The sequence below is a fragment of the Gracilinanus agilis genome, chromosome 4 (genome assembly GCF_016433145.1).
Source record: "Gracilinanus agilis isolate LMUSP501 chromosome 4, AgileGrace, whole genome shotgun sequence".
NCBI lineage: Eukaryota > Metazoa > Chordata > Mammalia > Didelphimorphia > Didelphidae > Gracilinanus > Gracilinanus agilis.
Genome location: NC_058133.1, coordinates 189,271,398 through 189,288,015, shown reverse-complemented (window position 1 = coordinate 189,288,015; position 16,618 = coordinate 189,271,398).

Sequence of the window (16,618 nt, the reverse complement as noted above, 5' to 3'; positions counted from 1 at the left end):
AAAGGCCCTGCCTAGTTCTGAGTGTGGAGGCCACAAGAATTAAGTGACATGGTCACATAATATAAACTTAAGTAATTGGGGAGATATCAATTACTCCTCTTTGAGTTATACTAATGTAAAAATATGATAATATTGCCCATGGGACCTAGCTTTGTCCTGTGTTGTTCTAACTGACCACAGCTGAGATCCCTTTATCTTCCCAGCCTTTACCACCATGTTGCTTCAATGGCTATCTCACCTTACAGTCTTTTTGCCTGGTGCTGGACTGCAGGGATACAGGAGGTTGCAACTGTTCTTCTTTCATTTCTTTATCATTTTCTCTTCCAGTGAATTTTTAGAACTTTGCTGGAGTGTTTGTGAGAGTGAGGTGCTCTTCTGGGAACTTTCATGGTGCCATCTTAACTGGAAGTCCCCAGCAAAAACTTAAAAAAAATTATTGAGGAAGAAGCATAGCTTATCTATCCCTTCCATGGCCTTGATGATAGCCATTAAGACCATCCTTTTTAATGACTTTTTTATGACTTTTATCCCGTTTTAATGACTTCATATCCATCAAGTAATTGTATTTCTGACTAATAACACATTTGTCCAAACTGGAAGACTAAACCTTCTGTGATTAAAGGAGGGTGTAGCAAAGAATTCCTCATCAAACCTACATAAAAAAGAGATAATTCAGTTCCAGGCCAGTCATCTCTTCATTTTCCACTTGGCTATACTCTTTTGGACTATATCTTGTTATCCTTCTCTCTCTACTCTTCCCTTTTAATATAGCAATTGCAATAGGAAGTATATGTAACTTTCTATTCCTACAGTTTACCATTAAAAAATATATATATTTAAAAAAAAACCTTACATTCTGTCTTAGAATAAATATTGTGTATTGGTTCCAAGGCAGTAGAAAGGCAAAGACTAGACAATGGGGGTTAAGTGAATTGCCCAGGGTCACACAGCTAGGAAATGTCTGAGGTCATATTTGAGCTCAGGACCTCACATTTCTAGTTGTGGTTCTCTACTGAGCCATTTAGTTGCCACCAGTTTACCATTTTTTTAACATAAAGGAAGTATGTTTTAGCCTCAATCATCTGGAGTGGCCAGCATTGGCCATTATAATTCTTTTTAATGCTATTTTTTCCTAGCATTAAAGTTTGGCTATTCAGGCTCACGGAAGCTAGTGTGTACTGCCCTGTTCTATATCTAGCTAGGGAGGAAGTACATAGTACAAATCAAGTATGGGACAGGTAATTTATTCCTAGGTGTAAAAAGACATAAAAAACCCCATAAAGAATCACAGCATACATTAGTAGAATTAACAGGATTCCATAACCATTAATAACTAGAGTTGTAATAAATCTAGAAGGCTCATAATTAAGTCTCATCAGAATAAAAAAGCAATTTTGCAAGACTATTAATTAGGCATTTCACATTTCATCTCAGCATTGCACTATTCAACTACTCCCAACATGTCTGCTGAGAAAACAGGCCAGACTTGTCCTATCTCTCCAAAATAGAGTGCTCTTGCCAGCTGCTCATTTCTGCTACCGCTGCCACTAACTATTCCTTGTTGGTCCCAGGACATTCAAACCTTTCAAACTCACAAGGTAAACATCAGTCCTAGATAGGTCCACCATGGAATTTTAAACCACAACAACCCTTATCTTCAGATAAAGAATCAATACTAAGTATTGGTTCCAAAGCCCAAGAGTGGCAAGGGGTAGACAACAGGAGGTTAAGTGACTTGCCCAGAGTCATACAACTAGGAAGTAATTGAGGTCAGATTTGAATCCAGGACCTTTCATCTCCAGGCCCACCTCTCTATCCACTGAGCCACCTAGCAGGCCCCATCATGGAATTTCAAAATCAGGAAAGAAGAAACACGAAAAAGGCAGAGGTAACCCATGTGCTCACTGCTAAGGTAGGAAACAGGATGGTTACCCCTTTTTTTTAACTGACTCTTGGGTCACAACTAGAAACAGTCCTCATGCTTTGCAGCCAGAATGGAAGAGACACTTTTGTTCAGCTACTAAGTCATCAGTTCTTCCCACTCAGCAACACTTAAGAGACTCTTTATCATGTCCCATTGTGAACTCCTCAGGGTTGAGTCCTATGTCCAGAAACAAGCAGGGTCCCTGATACATCATCATTTATATTAGTCAGTTTTTGATTCAGCTTTCTTTATATCAACTCATACAAGTCATCCTATGTTTCCCCTGTATTCTTCAAATGCATCATTTTGTGGCCCAATAAAATTCCATTAACATTCACGTGCCACAATTGGTTCAGCCATTCTCTAATCATTGGCACCAAATTTGTTTGCAGCTTTTTGCTATTTTGAATAGTGGGGCTGTAAATATTGTAGTACAAATGAGACCTTCCTTTCTGTCACTGATCTATTTAGGGTATACATTTAAGAAGGGGATCACTGGATCAAAGGGGATGGCTAGTTTATTAACTTTTTACACAATTCCAAATTATTTTTTCCATTGATATAAATTAAATTACTTTTTTTAAGGTTTTTTTTAAATTTTAAACATTTATTAATATTTATATTTTAGAAAAGTTAACATGGTTACAAGATTTATGCTCTTACTTTCCCCTTCACCCCCCGCACTCCCCCCTCCCCTGGCCGATATGCATTTCCACTGGTTTTCATATGTGTCATTAATCAAGACCTATTTCCAAATTGTTGATAGTTGCATTGGTTTGGTACTTTCGATCCCCAATCATGTCCACCTCAACCCATGCGTTCAAGCAGTTGTTTTTCTTATATGTTTCCTCTCCTGCAGTTCTTCCTCTGAATGTGGGTAGCATCTTTACCATAAATCCCTCAAAATTAAATTACTTTTAATAATTTTTATTTCTTTCTTCCCACCAGCCTTTCAACATTGACTTATTCTGTTTTTTGCCATGTTTGCCAACTCAATGGTATCTATATATAGCTGGTGAAACTACTCATCTCTCCAATCTGGAAATGGTAAATCTTGGATTTAACATTAGGGAACATTCTCCTCTGTATATCAAGCTCAGCAAAGAACTTACTACATGCAAGGTACAGGGCCAAAGTACTTAAGGAGCTTAGTTTTGAATGGGAGGGAAAAGACACCTACACAGATAAAGAATACAAAGAAGAATGCAATTAGATACTAAAGGAGAAATCTAGCTAAAGTGCTAAGAGAAATCTGAGAAAGGAAAGTTCAATTTCTTTTTTTAAACTCTTACTTTCTATTTTAGAATTGATACTAAGTCTCAGTTCTAAGGCAGAAGAACAGTCAGAGCTGGATAATTGGGGTTAAGTGACTTACCCAAGGTCACAGAGATAGAAAGTATCTGATATCGGATTTGAACCTGGGCTCTCCCAACTCTCAGCCTGATGCTCTATCCCAGTGATGGCAATCCTTTTAGAGATAGTGCCAGGCCCTGTCCCCACCCTCCAGACCAAATGCCATCCCCCCAACTCCCTTACCCCAGATGGGGTAGGGGTGAAGAGGGTGGGGGAGATGAAGGAAGCACTCCCATTGGGCTGCTGGGCAGAGGGATGGGTGATGAGAAGAGCATGTGGAGAGGGGGAGGAAAGTAGCCCCAGTGCTCCACTCCACTCCAACTTTGCTCCCCTTCAACTATGTGCCATACTGTGAGCTATGCTCCCCTCAAACCTAGCTCTTACCAACCCCACTTAGGAAATCACCTTTACCACAGACTCAACAGGCTGCTGTCTGCACCACACCCTCATGCAGTATGGGAGCCCTGACCTTACACCAGCACCTTAACCTAGATTGGAGAGGGAAGGAAGGAAGTGCTTCCATTGGGCTGTAGGGCAGAGGGGCGGATGAAGTGAGGAATGTCCTCAGGTGCATGGAGGGGGAAGGGAACAGCTCCACTCAAGTGTCCCTCTGGCTTTCTAGTAATGAACTCTGGCAGGCAACTGCAGGCATGCTCACATGTGAAGATGGGATTAACTTTCCCCTGCCCATTTTTAGATTTAATCATAAGAAGCCTATATACCCCACTTATCCTTAATTGGGGGAGGTCTGAGACCTACATGTGCAAAAAGTGGATGATGAATCACAATTGACTGACTGCCCCCTAGGCAGTCCTAAGCAAAGCTTTAGCTGTAATTGGTCCATGTAAAGTGGAAGGAAGGCACAGGAAGTGAGGAGAGGAATGGTCTTTAAAAGTGGCCAGAACTTCCTGTGATCAGGTCTTTTGCCTTCAACTTGACCCTGGAGGCTGAGGACCTCAGACTGCTTTTCTTTTTTCCCTTAGAATTACCACGTGGGTGAGTGAAAAAGGCTGGCTCCTTTCCCTAGCTTGTTCTGGAGGTATTAGCCTCTGGAGAGGCCCCTTGTCTTGGAGGAGTCATCATGGCTAAAACCCTTGTTTAAATTACCTCTGGGCCCCCTTTGCTGGGGCCTCTTAAACCCTGCTGGTTTGGACCAGGCTGGAGTAAATATCTACTCTTTCTGATTATCTTACATCCACTCTTTCTCCTTTTATAACTAAACTACCATAAAAAGTAATTTGGAATTAAGTAATTAGTCCAACCGTTTTATTTTTACCCTTTACATTCTGGCCCTTATACCACAGAGAAGGCTCTGTGTTCTCTTTTGGCATGCATGCCATAGGCTTACCATCATGGCTCTATCCACTGTACTACCTATCTACTCCCTGGAAAGCTCACTTTCAGCTGGGAATGTCCTAGAAAGATTTCTAGAGGAAGTAGCTCCTTAAAGTATTATCCAAATATCAGCTATTCTTATCATTAGTTTTATATTAGACACAATGAGTCTAAGAACCAGTGAGAGAAACAGGCAGAGATAACCAGCTTGCTGTAGAAAATACAAAACTCTTAGAAGCCGTGAGTACAGATATAGAGTTACAAGTCACTTAAACAGACATAAATGAAATCATATGAATGAATGTGAAGAGAGAAAAGAAAAAAGACCAAGAACATAAACATAAGGAAATACCACCATAAAGTGTCAGGAAGATAAAGAATCAGCCACAGGGAAGAAAAGGAGGAGAATAAGGATGAGCTTATTTTAGATGTCAAGAGAAAAAGAATATCCAAGAAGAAGAGATGTTCAGTCAATCAATTAACACTTATTAAGAAATAATAACTGTGCTAGGTGCTAGGGATACAAAGTCAAAAAAATAAAATAATTCCTCACCTCAAGGAGGCTATTGGTATAGATGCCACTTAAGCTTAAGATTGCACTAAAACATTTGGGACTTGCCCTAAATACTTGCTTTCTCTATATATAATGTAACAATAAGGAATCTGACCCAGAGACTTGCATTGTGCATCCTGGCCTCTAAAGAGAGGGGTCATTCTCCTTTTATTATTCTCTGGATAGGATTTAGTTCAAGTCTAGAATCTCCCTAAAAGGGAGAAGTAGAAGAGTGCTCAATGTACAATATACGTACAATACAAATCAGATATGGGGTAGCTATTCATTGCCTCCATACAAAAGGAACTTATAAGCATTCATTGACAAGAGCTAATAATTTAGATAATTACTGTTATACTTGCCTGAAAGGCTGAGAATTTAAAAAAATCAAGTCATAAAGCATTTTGTGTAACTGCTAACTTGGCATTTCACATTGCTCCTCAGCTATGTACTATACGAACTCCTTCAAGGTCCCTCTTCTGGCAAACCAGGCCAAAGGTTGAGCTCTTCTATAGTTGGTGGTCATTTTCTCTGATACAGAAATTTCCCTTGCTATGGTTCCAACCAAAGGACCCAGGATTTCCAACTTCTCCAACATGCAAGGTGTGAAGATGGAATTATCTCTCCCCTTTTTATTCTTTAGACATAGCCATCAGGAATGTATATTCCTACTCCACTTAAGGACTAAGCGGTGGGGGGTAGGTCTATGACCCACATGTGCTAGCGAGTGACAAATCAAAAACAACTGACTGTCCCCTGGGCAGTCTAGAGCAAGGTTAAAGCTGCCATTTGTCCATGTAAAACTGGAAGGTGGACATAAGAAGTGATGCAAATAACTATCTTTTAAATATGATGGTAACTTCCCATAAGGGGGATTTTTACCCTTTGAATTTGGCCTTGGAGGAGCTTGGGCTTGAGACCTCAGACTGCTTCCTTTTGGATTGTCACATGGGTGAGCGAAAGGCTGACTCCTTTCCCTTGGCTTTTCTGGAGGCATTAGCCTCCAAAGAGGCCTCTTATCTTGGAGGAGGCCTTGTGGCTAGAAACCTTGTTTAATTAACCTCTGTTCTACCCCCACCCCCTTTGCTGGGGTCTCTTAAGCCCTACCTAGTTCAGACCTCTTGTGGATTTTAAAATTAATATTCAATAACTAAATATTATATTTTGTAAAGTTTTATTAATAGTAGACTAACATAAAAAAAAAACAGAGGGAAAAGATGCTAAACTCACCCAGTCTGCTCCCAGGAGCAAAACAGAAAGAGGGAGGAGTTACAGCCAAACATAAAACAATAACATGACCACACAAATGTGGAGGCACAGGAGAGATTAAAGGGAATTTTGGTGAAATTAAGGGACTTATGGGGGATGAAGTCCAAGGTTCAAAATCTCCATTTATACTTCCTCTGTGATCCTTTGGGTGACCAGTCTCCCTGATGGATCATAAAAACATAATCAACATATAAATTGCAATAATTTGTGGTTAAAAGGGGGGGAAAAAGAACAAAATCAACGATTGCTACATTAACAAAAAGCCAATTTGGGGGCAGTTCCCTTTGGCATAAAAGTATACATTCAAAACAAATATTTTCAACCCCTCAAAGTTCAAGTTCACATCCCAAAGTTCAATTTTGGATCTTTCTGATGCAGTGTGTGGTCTCTGAAGGCATCTTCATGGCGCCTTCTCCAAATAGGTTTGTTTTCTGGATTCTGGGAGATAGCAAATTTATTAGCCTAAAATTTCCTAAATTCAAATCAAAGTTCACAACAATAACAAAGTCTCCCCTGAGGAAAATAATAACAAACAGGGATCACTCAGGGATACATGGCTGAGTTATAAGGTATATGAATCAATTGCAAAAGAAATCAAAAACATTAAAAAAATGCACATAAAAGAGAAAAAAGAACTTGTGGATGAAATAGAAAATGTCAAAGTCTTATGTCTAAAAAAAATCTAAGTAAAGGAAAAATAAAACTATAAAAGGTCCTTGAATCAGGACCCAATTAAAGTGATTTAAGTAATTATGTGCTTACCCAATCAGTAGCCAGGACTACAGAAAGTTTGCCTTACTTATAAAAGATAGAAAAAGGGACTAGATTATAGGAGCCAGAATGGTAGCCAGGATGAGGTGTTTGGATAGAATATGGTTCAGAGGAAGTCGTGTTTCTTAACATATGTTAAGTGCCACAACCTTGAAACCCAAACAAGTTCAAGACCTCTTGTCTTGGCTCAAAATTACATCAATCCCACTGGTGTGATAATTAGATTAAGTCTACACTGCCCATCTTTAGATTTAATCACCAAAGGTGAGAGTACCTCCAATCTTGGGGGGTCCTAACTGTTGTGAGGGTTATTTAGTTATTAATTTAGTATTAGTGTTGTACCTAGCAGGAAGGGCTGGAGAATTCCAAGAAGGAATGAAGAAGCAGGAAGTGGGGCTTGGATTCGGGGGAGAGAGACTCCATAGTGGTTGGGGACATAACTATTGCTAACCCTGGGAGAACTCAGAGTTAGGGAAAACTGCATCCAGATTCCCTGGGATCCTGAGAGACGTGGAGGCTTTCAGTAATGGACAACAGACCTGCAGAGCAGCACCAAGTGGGGAAGTGGTTTGTGATCTGGTGGACAGCATTGCAAACTCTCTCTCCCTACCTGGGTACCTTGGATCACCTGTCCTGGTGGAGTTGACTCCTGGCATCCTGAGACCATCCTTGGATTTACCGAGAGATCCCAATTGAAAGCCATCCTCAGGACCTTTAGCTGAGCTGACCATACCTGGCTGGAACCAGGTTTGGAGGAGCTTTTCCCCTGTGACTTCAATACTGCTTCCTTTGGGCCCTGCCTGGCTTTGGTCAATAGAATAGTATAGTTAAGTCCCTCCCTTGACCTTGTGGTTTGTCCTTAGTTGTTAAAAGTAGAATCCCTAATACCCATCCTTGTTTATTTGTTTATTCAATTAAAACTATTACAACTTTTACCTGTTGCCTGCTGGTTACATAGGTCCTAACCTAGGTGAGATAAGTGACTTGTTGACCAAACTGCCATTCTTGTGACAGTTAACAGCTTGGCAGTAAACCCTGGTCTTCCTATCCTGTTTGGTCCAGACCATCAGACATTCCTGTCTCTCCTTCAACCCAGTGTGAACCCACAAAACCATTTAGATTACATTCTTAATAATCCTCCATTACATAACCCATGTGTGCTAGAGTGAGTGACAAATCAGAATTGACTGACCTGCCCCTTGGGTGGTCTATGAGAATCGTCTATTGTGATTAGACATGCAAAATAGGAGGGAAGCACAGGAAGTGACGTATAAGTGACCCCTTTAAAAGGAGAAGGTCCTCAGTCAGCTGGGGTCTTCGGTGGAAGAGGGTGTCTGGTGATGGGCTTCTGGTTTTGTGAAGGAGACCTGAGGGAGCTTTGCTGGTTTGTGACTGAGACTGTTCCACATGGTGAGTTTAAAGACTGAATCTTCCTGAACTTCTATTAAGAAACTTCTTTTTATAGACTCTGTGAATGAAGTTTGCTCCATTCACCTTTGGGCCTCAGGCCCTTTAACCCTTGGCTGAGGGTTAAGATCTACCTGGACTAATTAGTGGGATAGATTCTTATTTCCGTACTTCCTTTCTCTCTTCTCATGTAAATAAACTTCCATAAAAGTCAATTTTGAATTGAGATTATTCTTAATTGAGGATTGATAATAGTTCAATCTTCTGGCAACCATCTTTAATATATTGAATCCATAAAACCCCTTTTTCACCCTTACACTGGAATTGGTTGGTCTCTTTGACCTTGTGCTCAATTTGCACTATGCAGTTTGGCCTTGTGCTTCTTTAGCATTGTGCAGTGGCTCTTTTTATACTCTTCTGGAATCAGCCTGAATCATTAAGCAAAGTCCCATAATTATTTAAATGATCAATGGCATTATTCTATAGTTAAAAGCCTTTTGGGTATGCATTAATATTAGAACAAATGTATTTTAAACTTATATTACTATAAAATCAAAAAGGATTAATATTAATATATGTACTTTAAGTACAAGAAATGGGAGAAAAAAGAAACTCAAATACTGTATTGCACATACAAGGGAAAAAAATAAAAGAATGTTTTAAAAATAAAAAAATATGTAGCTTAGAATTAGCGAAAGGTTTCTCACCCAAAAAACGAGATCCAATTTCCTTTTTAAACTTGGCCATGAACTATTGTGAATGCAAATTATTTTTACAGAATAACAGATTTATAAAGACACTAATATAATAGATAATGTACCATCAAATAAAGTACCAAATTCCCAAAATTCACAATAGCCCAGTTGTTGACAATAGCAAACAAACCATTATTGTATAGGATTTACATGAGTTTCAGACACTTCCCAGCTGTGTGACCCTGGGCAAGTCACTTGACCCCCATTGCCTACCCTTACCACTCTTCTGCCTTGCTCCAAGGTGGAAGGCAAGGGTTTAAAAATAAATAAATAAAATAAAATAAAATAAAATAAAAATAAAAATAAAAGTAAAAAAAAATTTTGAGAATTTGTTTCCTGAAGTGGTCATCCATAAATGTGGAGATTAAAATTAATATGCAAAATACTAAATATTATATTTATGAATATTTTATTAATAATAAAATAACAAAAGAGACTAACTAAAAGATACTAACCAGCTCCACTCCCAGGAATCAAAGAGATAAAGGGAGGAGTTACAGCCAAACATAAAACAATAATGTGACAGCGCAAAAGCGGAGGTGCAGGAGAGATTAAAGGGAATTTTGGGAAAACTAAGGGACTTATGGGGGATGAACTCCAAGGTTCAAAATCTCCATTTATACACTCCAGACCAGGCCAGAGTAATTATCTTTATCTCTCCCTTTTCCCTTGCTTTCACTCTTTCCTATTTGTAAATAAACTACCATAAAAGTCATTCTGACTTGAGTCTTTCATTTGGAATTGAGTAATCAATTCCTGGTGACCAAACTCTTAAATATTCAGTCCGAACATAATTTTTACCCTTAACAAAGGTTGCTTCCAAGACTAGATACCATCTATCTCAGAACTGCTATTTAATGACCTATGATCAGGAAAAAAAACTTGGAACTGAAAATGCAGCCAAATGACCAAAATTCAGGCTCAGATTATTTAGCCCAACTCCCAGCCCCCTTTAGTTATCATCAGGTTGCCTGGGTGGCAAGTCTATTGAGAGAGAGCTACTTGTCACATTCCAGAGACAGAAAAAAGACTAGCTTGCTGGAATCTCCTTTCCTTTTTAAACAGATGCAACTCCTACCTATCCCATGGTCATCTCATGACTAAAGAACCAATAAGGAGGTTATTTTTTCATTATCCCAAAAAACCAAGTCCTTCAGCATTGAGCTAGCAGATGTAGTCAGTCAGAAGCAGATAGGGCAGCTCTGTGTTCATTTCATGGGATACAATTCCTGTTATACATATGGAAGGAAATTACAAGGAAGTTTGGGAGGGAGGTTACTGGTAGTCAACAGAATGAAGAAAGGCAATGCTTGAGCTTTGCTTCTTGCAGGCTTCGAGTAGAAGGCAATGCTTGAGCTGCATCTTGACAAAAGTGAGGGATTCTGAGAGGTGGGGGTCCCCAGATACTTCCTAACTATGTGACTCCTAGCAAGTCACTTAACCTCAATTGCCTTGCCTTTATAGCTCTTCTGCTTTGGAACCAGTACTTAGTATCAATCCTAAGATAGAAGGTAAGAGTGAAAAAAGAGAGGAGGTAATGAGGGAGTACATTACAGATCTGAGGGACAGTCAATTCAAATACATTGAGATGAGAGATAGTGTGCTCTTTAGGAGGAACAAAGAGAAGGCCAATGTGGCTGGACAATAGAGAAGGGTCTAAACATCTAAACAATTCATTGTCTTTTCCTTATTTTTATTTTTTTTTTAATTTTTATTTAGAATATTTTTCCATGGTTACATGATTCATAATCTCCCCCTTCCCCATTCTCTCTTCCCCCCTCCCAAAGCTGACACGCAGTTCCAGTGGGTTATACATGTCATCATCTTTTTTTTCTTTTTAAACCCTTAACTTTTGTGTATTGGCTCCTTGGTGGAAGAGTGGTAAGGGTGGGCAATGAGGATCAAGTGACTTGCCCAGGGTCACACAGCTGGGAAGAGTCTGAGGCCAGATTTGAACCTAGGACCTCCCATCTCTAGGCCTGACTCTCAATCCACTGAGCTACTCAGCTGCCCTTGGGTCTAAACATCTAAATACTTGTTGGTTTTAATTGAATCAAAGTCCTCTTCCATTGTTACAGTCTGGTAGGCTCCATCCTCACTCATTCCCAATAGAACCACTATCTTAAGCATACTGGAGACAGAGTGTTTACTTTCATCCACATAGACTAGAAACCTATCTCCATACCAGCCTGTACTTACTAGACAAAGACCCAATCACAACCACATTGGACTCTTACTGGAGAGAAGAATCTCAAATTCCATGCTTAACTAGACAGAAATCTCATCCTACTCCACCTAGATACAACTTCCTGTCCTACTTATACTGGAGAGACCCCTACTTATAAAAATTAGGGATCCCTCCACCAGTCCCACACTTACTAGACAGATACCCAATCTCACCCCACCTCGATACATCTCATCCCAATCCCACTTATACTTAGGGAGAGAGGGCTCCCAAATTCCATCCAAATAGAATAGATAATTTGCCTCCTCTCAAACATATTAGAAAGACCTCATCTAATCTATAATGGAGAGAGAGGCACCCCACCCCTGCCATCCCACCCACACTAAGTGGAGAGTAACCATCTCCACTCCAGCCTGACCCCCAAATCAGACGCTATACATAGTAAGGTTCCTTCATGTCTTTCCACTTCTCTGCCCTCTTTTTTAGGGTGCATATTTCTCAGACAGCTGGAGGCAAAGGGACCCAGCAGAGACTACAGTTCACTCCCCCATACCCCGGCAGAGTCACAGAAACCAGTCACGGCACCTCTCTGATGTGGACTGAAATGTCGCACAAACCCTGCCAAATAGCTGTAAACAATCAAAAGAACATAGAAACAATAACAAGTTGGTTAGAATGGGGCTACCTCTCATGTAAAAAAATATGAATTTCTTAGATTCATAATTATGAGAAAACTCTTCTCACATCAGTCTTTAGGTATAACCTAGGTCCTTGGTTGGAGTCTCTGAACAGCAAACACAGGTGATTCAGTTTCCCAGTCACACTGGACTAGATTCAAACAGTGTTCAATTTCCACTCTCACTGCCTTTCTTAGTCTGTGCAGAAAAGAGCAAAACTTGACCTAAAATTGTCCTGGGATATTTAACATATCATTAGCATCCCGTTTACATTGAGGTTTACTCTTCACAATGGGCAAACAAAATGAACCATGGATAAAGACATGCAGACCAAAATGGAATATGGGTAAAGTGACATCAGTTCCCTGAAGACACAGAGCAACAGTTACCCAAACAAATGATCCCTTCCTTAGTAACTAATCAAGATAAAAAGCATTTCTGAAAACCCCTTTTACACACACTCTTTACTCTCTTACTATTTTTACTTACCACACCTCCTTACCTTATCTTAATTAATTACTTACAATATGAGCTACTCTGTTACTATATTCTCTTATGATAAAACTTGTTTCCTTGGAATGGAGTCAGTTGAGTCATCATTCAATTCTTTGGATGAGACCTAATAAGCATTAACCTCATCATTTCTGGCACCCAACATGGGGCAATTTTTCTTCAGTTGTTATTGGCTCAACTCACTCCATCCTGAGGTAAGCTTGCTCTAGCCTCCCCAGTGCTTACTCTATGCTATGGGACTTTTCCCTTTCATCTCTGAGAATTCAAGCTTAGCTAAGACACTGGGTTAGGCCTCCATGGTCAACAAATTCCAATAGGTGAAGAGAAGCTCCATTGGAACTCTTGAGTTTGGAGCCATAGTGAGAGTCTCTCTGCTGCTGTACCAGGAGCCAGGTCAGACTGCTCCTGCACCCATTTTAAGGTCAAGAAGGAAGAACCCATTCTGCTGCTGTGTCTGGTTTTTTTTTTCTTTGGGGCCTTGGCAAACATCCACCACACCCATCTCCCAGTCTTTCACTATGGGACAGGCTTCTTTAATCCCATAGGATTCCTCATTGGGTTGTCTCCTTTTTAACTAGAAGAAGTTGGATCTACAAGATCTAAGTGCACGTTGTATTTTACTGCAATAATGCATGGCCACAATAGTCCTAGAATTTGGAGTAGTATGACCAGTAAATGGGATTCTAAATTATAATATAGTCCTGCAATTGGAAATTGCAGAAATCTCTTACATTCTAGCCTTCATGGTACTATTACAGGACTCAAAACTCAGAGAACAATGCAGGATGTGCTTTGCCAGGATGGATTTCTTCCCAGACAAACCCTTTCCTCCTCCCAGTCTCAGAGATGACCCCCTGCTAAACCCCACCAGCAAAATATTCCCTGCTAGCCACTGCCCCACCTTGCAGGCAATTTCCAAACCACTGCCTCTCTCCTACAACCCTCCTCCAATCAATCTTCTTCCCCTCTCCCCTTTGCTTTCTATCCAGTCCTTGCTGTACGTGGAATAGTGTCCAATATGCACCCATGATTAAAGACCCCAAAATTCTCTGCCCTCTCATAGAGGTGGTAATGGGAGAAGGGATGGTGCAGGTTCACATCCCTATCTCCATGTCAGACCTCTCCCAGATCAAGGAGAAACTTGGAAAGTTTTCCAAGAAGCCCACCAAGTTCATAGAAGCATTTAAATCAGTGGGACTGTAGTTTGATTTGTCCTGAGCAGATTTGCACTTCATTATTTCTTCCTGATATACCATGGTGTAGATGAAAAGCAGAGGATTTGGGAACTAGCCCTGAAGATGGGAGATGGCATAGCTGAAACTAGCACAGAAGACAGTTTCCTGTGGATTTACTGCCTTTCCAGTGACTGACCCCATTGGGATTATCAATCAGACCAAGATAGGGAGAAGACATTATATGATAATGTGCCTAATTGAAGGCATGCAATTAGGTGTAGGGAAACAGGTTAATTATGAGAAAGTAAGGAAGTTAGTATACCTCCAACCAGGAAGAAAATCCAGTCTTGTTTCAGAGCAGCCTTGAAGAAGCCATGAAAAATAAACCAACATAGAACCGGAAAGCCTAGAAGGTGTGACTATCCTTAATATACATTTTATTGGAAAGTCAGCTCCAGATATCTGCTGGAAACTGCAAAAGTTAGACCTGTGATCTCAGGATCCCCTCCCAATCCCTATCCAAATTGCTTGACGTGGCCTTTAAAGTTTTCAACAATAGGGATACAGCAGAGGCTGATGAGAACTGTAAGGCTTAAGCCCGTAACAAGGAACAGGCTGAGATGACTGTAGCTGTCATCTCTACCAACCAAAAAAGGAACCTCTGGGAGACTGGCTTGTGCTTCAAGTATGGTAGGAAGCATCATTGGTCCAGAAACTGCCTACTGAAGTGGAAGCCACCTAGGCTATGTCCCAATTGTGGACAGGATGGACACTGGGATAAGGACTGCCCAGGAGTTCAAGTTATGAACTAATTGCCTGCCCTCCAGTCTCTTTAGGACTCAGACTGATGGGGCCCAGGGTTTGGTTTGACTGCTTTACTCTCCTAACAATACAGTTTTTTGGTAATCTCCTCCTGTCCCCTTCTAAGAAGGTAATCTCCTCCTGTGCTGGCTCCTTCACACTATTAGATGAGCCTTTAAGCAGACCCCATCACATTTCCCACTTTTGTGTGGGAGAAAGTCTATCCCCAAGTCTGTACATGAGGTAATCCATGCAGACCCGGAGATTGTCTAACTGAAAGATCCTAGCAAATTCCTCCATAGGAAGCAATACCATATCAGCCCAGAGGTCAGAGCAGGACTGCAACCATTAATAGACAAGTTTCTTCAGTATGGGCTTCTGGTATCTACTCATTCTCCCTGTAACATCCCCATCCCCTCTGTAAAAAAACCAAGTGGGAAATATCAGATGGTGCAAGATTTAAAAACTGCCAGTGAGTCTATAATCCCTATCTACTCTATTGTTCCTAATCGCTAAACAATACTACACCAAATCCCCAGGGATACAGCTTGGTTTTGTACCTTAGACCTTAAGGATGACTTTTTTGTATGTCTTCCCCTACACAAGGACTCTCAGTTTATTTTTGCCCTTGAGTGGGTGTCACCAGCTGACCCCCCTCCCACAACAATACACTTGGACAGTCCTCTCCTGAGGATTTAGGGACAGCCCCCATCCTTTCGGCAATGGCCTGAGCAAGGATCTAAAAGATTTACGCCTCAACAACAGTGTGGTCATGTAGATGACATCTTTATCTGCAGCTCTGACTTTGAGTCTTCACATACAGACACTGTCAGGACCCTAAACTTTCTGGGAGAAAAGGGGAGACAGAGTATCAGTAAAAAAGGTCCAGATTTTCCAACAGAAGATCCAACATCTAGGCCATGAACTAACTCCCACCTCTTGATCCTTAACCTATAAAAGAAAGAAGGCTATTCTGTCCCTCCCTGCCCCAGTGACCAAGAAATAACTTAGGACCTTATTAGGTATGACAGGCTTCTACAGGATCTGGATCCCTAACTATGACATAATTGCCAAGCCACTGTATAAAGCAACTACACACTCTGATTCCTAGCTTCTACACTGAGGACCTGATCAGCAGATTGCCATCAGTACCTTAAAGGCCAAGCTCATATCTCCCCAAGATTAGATTTACTCAAACTTGATAAACATTTCTCTCTATTTATTGAAGAGAAAAGGGAACATGCTCTGGTGGTGGTGGTGGTGGGGTCCTTACTCAGACCTTGGGACCCAACCACTACCTTGTAGCCTACTTTTCTTTTTTTTTAATTATTTTTAAAATTAAGAATATTTTCTCATGGTTACATGATTCATGTTCTTTCCCTCTCCCCCAAACTGCCCCCCCCCCCATCCAACGTGTAATTCCACTGGGTTTTACATGTGAAATTAATCAAAACCTATTTCCATATTATTGATAGTTGCACTAGGGTGATCATTTAGAGCCTACATCCCCAATAATATCTCCATCTACCCAAGTGTTCAAGCAGTTGTTTTTCTTCTGTGTTTCTCTTCCCACTGTTCTTCCTCTGAATGAGGCTAGTTTTCTTTCTCACAAGTCCCTCAGCATTGTTCTGGATCCTTGTATTGCTGCTAGTAGAGAAGTCCATTATATATTTTTTTAAATTTTAAACATTTATTAATATTTATGTTTTAGAAAAGTTAACATGGTTATAAGATTTATGCTCTTACTTTCCCCTTCACCCCCCCCCCCCGACCTCCCCCCTCCCCTGGCCGATATGCATTTCCACTGGTTTTAAGTCCATTATATTTTATTGTACCATAGTGTATCAGTCTCTGTGAACAATGTTCTCCTGGTTCTGCTCCTTTCACTCTGCATCAGTTC